Source organism: Phaethon lepturus, unplaced genomic scaffold (genome assembly GCF_000687285.1).
Source record: "Phaethon lepturus isolate BGI_N335 unplaced genomic scaffold, ASM68728v1 scaffold20978, whole genome shotgun sequence".
NCBI lineage: Eukaryota > Metazoa > Chordata > Aves > Phaethontiformes > Phaethontidae > Phaethon > Phaethon lepturus.
In genome coordinates, this window is record NW_010560000.1 from 3,796 (window position 1) to 10,426 (window position 6,631).

A 6,631-nucleotide genomic window follows, 5' to 3' on the forward strand; every position below is an offset into this window, starting at 1 on the left:
CTTTTGCTGTGGCCTATGAACCCAGGTCTCCCTTGACCATCCTCAGTCACAGTTGTGCCGATGAGTGCCTTGCTGAGCACTATAAATGCACAATCTCCTCACTTTGTCCTTTCACAATCATTGTTTGAAAAGCTTTCTGCTGCTTTTGCCTTAAAAATTACTTTTGAAGTTAAGGGTCCCTTTCGTTTTATTGACTATAAAGCATGCATGATAATTACAGGACAATTGCTGTGTTAGCTGAGATACTGCGGTCTTTCTGGAGGACAAAGCCCTGCTCGAAGCAGGAGCAGTTCAACTTCTCTCACTCAAACTCCAGGGGCCAGGGATAAGGAATTTCCTAGGTTTTCTGCTCAGCGGTGACAGTGGTATGTGTGGCTGCTGTTTATTACGCTGTAAGTAATAGTTTAATGGACTTGCATGCAATAAATTGTTACTTCGTGTTGGTGTGTGGTTTTCAATAGTATGTTAGAGAATTACTTATGCCTTTTAACTTGCATCATTCAAGAAGGCAATATTTTTTAAAATGTGATTATGATATCAAGGGTTTGAGAAGTGGAGGGCAGACAGGCTTTTGGTTGCTCCAAAGATTCCTGTGTAGAGAACGTAAGTCATAAACGTGACAACTATGGGACTTTTTTTCTGCCTTTTTTTTCTTCCTTTTTTTTTTTTTTTTTCCTTTGAGTCAGGCTTCTTTCTTTTTCCTGCATTTGGATCATATTAAAAATGACTAGTTTCAGGGTAAAATGGAAGCATACCACCTAATCTGTGGAAGTCTTGTCATTTGATAACCAAGTGCTACTTTTAGATTGGAACTTGTCTTGCCTTTTCAGCAGCACGTGTGCTTAGTTTGACTCTGGCTCCAAAATGAGTCACATTTCAGTCCCCAAAAGACCCAGAGTTCCTTGGCTGTCTTTTAAACTTTTTTGTTTGGGTTTTTTGTTTGTTTGTTTGTTTTGTTTTGTTTTTTTTCTGTTGGTTGTTGTCAGGGAGCTGCTGTGACAACTAAAGAGGCTGTACCAAATTCCTACATATTGTGCCCCAGTTACTGTATTGATTACTTACAGGGATGCGATCTGACTTGCACTGTACGTGTTCATCCTGTCATGTGCAAGTCCCTGCTGCCTCCAGGGAACCAAATAAAAGATCCATTTAAGAATTACATGCCGCAGACCCTGTGCTGTTGTCAGTGAAATCAGTGACTTCAGTTTGAGTGGGATCCAGGCCCCCCCTGTTCAGAGCAGCAATACTGTGTGAAGCCCTTGGCTCGTGGAATACATCAACTGACTGTTGCTTGGCTCACTACAGGATAAAGGTCAGACTGGGTTGAACAGGGCTGATAGCCACATTTCCCTCAGGGGAAACATTCAACTGGGGCATATAGTTAACTAAGCAAATACTGACCAGATAAGAGTGTGGTACAGGGATGGGAAAGACCATCAACCAGTAGCAAACTGGTTTTCTGAGCATCCATGCTGTTAGATCTGGGTGCAAAGGCACTGTGTGGGCAGCAATTGGCTCTCAGACCTCGATGCTTCCTAGCTGTAAATCCATCCACCTTGTCCCAGGTTGTGCTGGAGGTGGCAGTAGTTCTTCTAGGGCTGCTCTAGAGGTATCTGTGGGAAAAGATGACAATCAGGGATGTGGTGCTGGAAAGAGGTTTTAGAAAAGCATCTGTCTGTTGTTGGTGTTACTTATCTAATCGCCAATAACAGCAGGGAACCAAAGGTGGGGGATTATTGCACAAGTTAAGTGATGTCCTGGATGCAACTGCTTTGTGGTTTTTTTGCTTTTAAAAGTCTGGTTTGTTCGGTATTGAGTAGCTTTTGGAGTTGCGTTTTTTAGCCCCTGTGCTTTTAAAATCGGGATGCTAAAAACCCTGTTAAGATAGAATTGTGAGAATATGTGCATATGCAGACATGTATTGGTTGAATTCAATTGTTACAAAATACACCCTTGGAAACCTCATCTTGGATGTTGTCGGCATGTCCTTCACATTGTGCCAATTTTCAGAAGCTGTCAGGTAGTACTGTGTGGGAAGTGTTACAGGGCATTATGGGATAAATCCCAAAATCCTAATTTGGGCCGAACTCCCACTGTTTTCAGTGGGTGGCTTGCTGGCATTAAGGCCAAGTACCCCTTAGCTATCACAGATGACCTCTCTGTCTTTTTAAAGTCAAGGAGACTGAGAATTGGTGCCTGTATCTTGTATTAGAGATCAAACTGCAGGATTGCAGCCCTTAAAACTTATACATACGCTTGGATTTGTGAAGAAGAAGTTGGTTAAATAAAAACATTTCCAGTAACTGTTCTTTTGATTCTTAGTAATGCTGGTGAAATGCCAGAGATCTAGAAACAGAAATTAGCTGGTGATTTAGAGCAGCGCATAAAGTTGTCTCTCATTCTGTAGGTGGAATGCTGATGTTCTGAAAACTCTGCTTTCCATAAATGGAGAAAATATAACCACTTTTAGTTTGAAATGAGAATTTTAAATTCTTTCAGAACATCAGCGCAAATTTATTGAAACATTGTTCAGATGATTGATGGATTTTTTTTTTTTTTTTTTTTTTAAGGAAAATGTTTCTATGAAATGTCTGCAACTTTTGTCAGAATATTGCTTTCCAGTAAGAGATACTGAATTGCATATATCTTAGAAATTAATAGTTTGGAAGTAGGTACCTGAAGGTCCTGACTGTCACCAAATAGTTGAGATCATATGTTGTTCTGGCCTCTTCTTGTCTGGGCAAGAAAGAGGAAAATACTGTGTTTGTGTTGGCAATACTCAGAAAACCAAAACAATATCCTAACAGTAAAAAAATAAAAAGGCCCAAAACCCTTTAAAAGACGTTGTTGTGCAAACCCTATCTGTCAGAAAGTCTTCCCAGCCGAAGAAAGAGCTCCCTTCCTACACCTCAGTGGAGCATCATCATTAAAGTCTGCCTGAACCCGTCTTGGTGCCAGCCTTAGGTGCCAGGGCAGCCTAAGAACTTGCTCACCTGCAGGTGAGGCTCTGAAGCCCACGCTTATTTTCTTCCTTCCCCACTGCCCCTTGGGTGGTCTCTGCCTATCGTACTTCAAGCTACGGAGGGCTCTTCTGTCCCATCATCTGGGCTCTGAGGGGGAGGAAGGGTTTTCTCATCCCTCCATGCCCCTCTTTACCTCTGCTCTTGAGTTACCCATCAGGATTGCATACACAGTTCTCTTTTACGTCTTTTTTTTTTAAACTGAGAATGTGTTTCTTGTGGTAACTGAAGTTGCAGAAGCACCTGGAAGGAATTTTTTGGTGCTCTTTGTTCTGCAACTACCTAAATTGCCTTTCAAGTGATTGACTGACTGGAGGAGGGCAGAGCAAACAAGAACTCCCACTTTTCCCACCCCCTCTTGTTCCTCCGAGATCACAGATGAGTTCTGTGTGAGAACTGGGACAAGAACTGCATCTCCCAAGTACCAGGACTGTACTCCACATGCTAAAACTCAAAATGAGGTTGTTTGTAGTCCCAGTCCCAGTGCTCTCACTGATTTTTCTGCTCATGGTTCTCACTTATCACTTGTTTTCATTTGTCTTCATCACTAAACTTGAGCCTTGGATGCTGGTGACTAAAAATCCACTTGTTTCAGATAAGTAGTTAGAGTAATGTTGGGTACCTCTCTCCCTTAGAGGCTCCCTGCCGCTTTTTGTGGCTTGTAATTGCAGAACTGGTAAAGTTGGCTGGAATTTCTGGGGATAGTCTAGTCCAACCCCCCACTTAAAGTGGTGGCAGCTGGAACAGTTTGCTCAGGGGCATGTGCAGTGGGGTTTTGAGCACTCCCAAAGGTGGAAACTCCATGATTTTTCTGGGCAACCTGTTTTGTGGCATGGTCTGTGTCCTGTCATCCCCATCATGTCTGTCTCCATCCCCCCCCCCCCCGAAAAAAAGGTTTTGGTTTTGTTTCTTTGTTTTGTGTGTGTTTGGGTTTTTTCCCTCCTCCTTACATTTAAATGGAATTTCGTGTATTTCAGTTTGTGTCCATTGCCTGTTGTCCTGTTGCTGGATACTACCAAGAAGAGCCTGGTTCCATCTCCTTTACACTCCCATCAGGTATTTATGCACATTGATAAGATCCCCCTGAGCTTTTCCTTCTGCAGGTTGAACAGCCCCATCTCTCCCAGCCTGTCCTTGTATGTCAGGTGCTCCAGTCCCTTAATCACCTTTGTGGCCCTTTGCTGTACTCTCTCCAGTAAGTCCATGTGTCTCTTCTACTGGGGAGGCAAGCACTTGACCCAGCACTCCAGATGTGCCCCACCAGGGCTGTGCAGAGGGGAAAGATCACCTCCCTTGACCTGCTGACGGTGTTCTTTCTAATGCAGCCCAGATGCTGTTAACCTTCCTTGCTGCAAAGGCGCGTTGGAGGCTCATGGTCAACTTGATGTTCACCAGAACTCTCAGGTCTTTCTCTGCACAGCTGCTTTTTTGCCGGTTGACTCCCAGTCTGTGCTAGAGTCACTCCTGAGTGGCAGGGCTTTGCATTTTCCTTTGTTGAACTTCACGAGGTTGGTGTTGGCCCACTTCTCCAGCCTGTCTATGTCCCTCTGAGCGGCAGCACACCCATCTGGTCTGTCAGCCACATCTCCCAATACTGGATCATCTTCAGGCTTCCTGAAAGTGTACACTCTGTCGTCACCCATAATTTGTCCTTTATGAAGAATCCAGAGCTCTGGGTGAAGCGTTTAATGAATCAAATCTCTCAACAGTTCTTGAAAGTACATTGCTGTTCACTGGGGAAAATCAGACAGAGGGTGAGGTAACTTCCTTAGCACTAAAAGAGCACTAAATACTGCGCCTTGTAGTGAAGGACTTCATCATTATTACTTAAGACTTTAATTCCTTGAATCTATGATACTTCCCACAATAGCAGCTCATGCGCTATGCTAACACCATAGCAACCTGCTGTGTGTCACTATATAACGTTGCTTGTTGGCCAAAAGCTGGACAAGGAATGCTTTTCTAGAGTAGGGGATGCATGGGGTGGGTAGGAAAAGTGCAGTAGAATGAGAGAAAAATCCTACTGTAATTTAACAGTATTGCAAAGTGATTTTTTTTTTTTTTCAGCTCCCCATAACTGTGCCCCAGAGGAAATAGGGGCATCAACTGAAATGTTCTCAGTGCTTTTTCTATATCCCCCTCCCCCAAAACCTACACCCTAGGCACAGTTTAAACCTCTGGGCTAACAGATGGTGTTGAGAGGGGGAGGGAGGGGGAACAATTTGCATCTAAATAGCTGAAATAAAAAAGGGTCATGTCCCACAGACCAGCCCCACTCACCTGCTGTTTAAATCCCCCTGAGAAACAGGCAAACGCGCTTAGTTTTTTAAGGTCTGTGTCAGCTGTACTTACTTTCTGAAGCATTCTGCCCTAGAAAAGCTGCAAGCCCATGTATCTTGCTGGATGGCTTGTGTTCTGGCCCCAAAATGATGAACTCCTAAGGATTTGGTTCCCTGAATGTGGTTGACAGCTGTGTCACTTCTGTTCAGCCCTCCCATCAGAGTGACTGCTGCTGTCGGCTGTCGTAATTAGTGCCAGCACTACTGGTATAGAAAAGGTTCAAACCCAGTGTTGCCGCTTTCGTCAGCTTCATACTCGCATGGCTGCTTGAGTCGGTCTTCAGAGGTGCTCTTGCCACATGGTCTTGTGGCCTCATGCCGCAATGTTCTGCGCTGGGTTTGTGTGTAGGGGTGAGATGAGGTTTGGCCCGAGCAACCACCAAGCTGCAGCGCCGCGCTGATCCTGATCCTGCAGGCCTGTGGCACGGTTCGGTGTCGAATGGCCGTGCTTAATCCTGCATACGTGTGAAGCCAAGTTGCTCTGGCTTTCTGACTCTGTACTGTAAACAAAATTTGCCAGGTTAAACTAAGACCTTGCTGCCTGGTCATGATTTTCTTCTTGAGTGTAAAGGTCTAAAAGTTGTTCTAACTGTTGTTCTTTTGGGAGTGGGGAGGGGAAAAGAAACACTCACCCACCACTGCTGTATATTCATGGAGATTGCTCTGGGTCTGCCCCTGTCCTAGCAGCAGGCAGTGAGCTTTTGTCTCTTTCAGCAGACTTCCTCAAAGTTTAAGGCTGTGGAAAGCCTGTAATAAGGAAAATCTTCCCAGTTTTTCATTATCACATGCACTATTGACACACTGAAACCATCCTACCTGATTTCCCACCGGTATTTGAGTGATGCAGGCAGTGGAGGAGGCAAGAGGGTTTCACAGCTGAAGTTCAGTCTTACTACTTGTATTGGGTTTGCGTGGCAAGGCTTTGTGGGGTGGGAAGGGGGCACCTGCAGGGGTGGCTTCTGTGAGAAGCTGCCAGAAGCTTCCCCGGTATCCGACAGGGCCAGTGATGTCCAGTAGAGCCAATGCCAGCTGGCTCCAGACCGCCCCCCCCGCTGGCCGAGGCCGAGCCCATCAGCAACGGTGGTAGCACCTCTGGGGGAACAGAGTTAAGAAGGGGGGAAAAAACCAGCATGCAGCAGTTTGCAACCAGAGAAGGGAGTGAGAACATGTGACAACAACTCTGCAGCCCCCAGCCCAGAGCAGGAGGGGCTGCAGGCACTGGAGCAGAGGGTCCCCGGCAGGCCCCCGGGAAACCCCCGGGGCGGGCAGCGG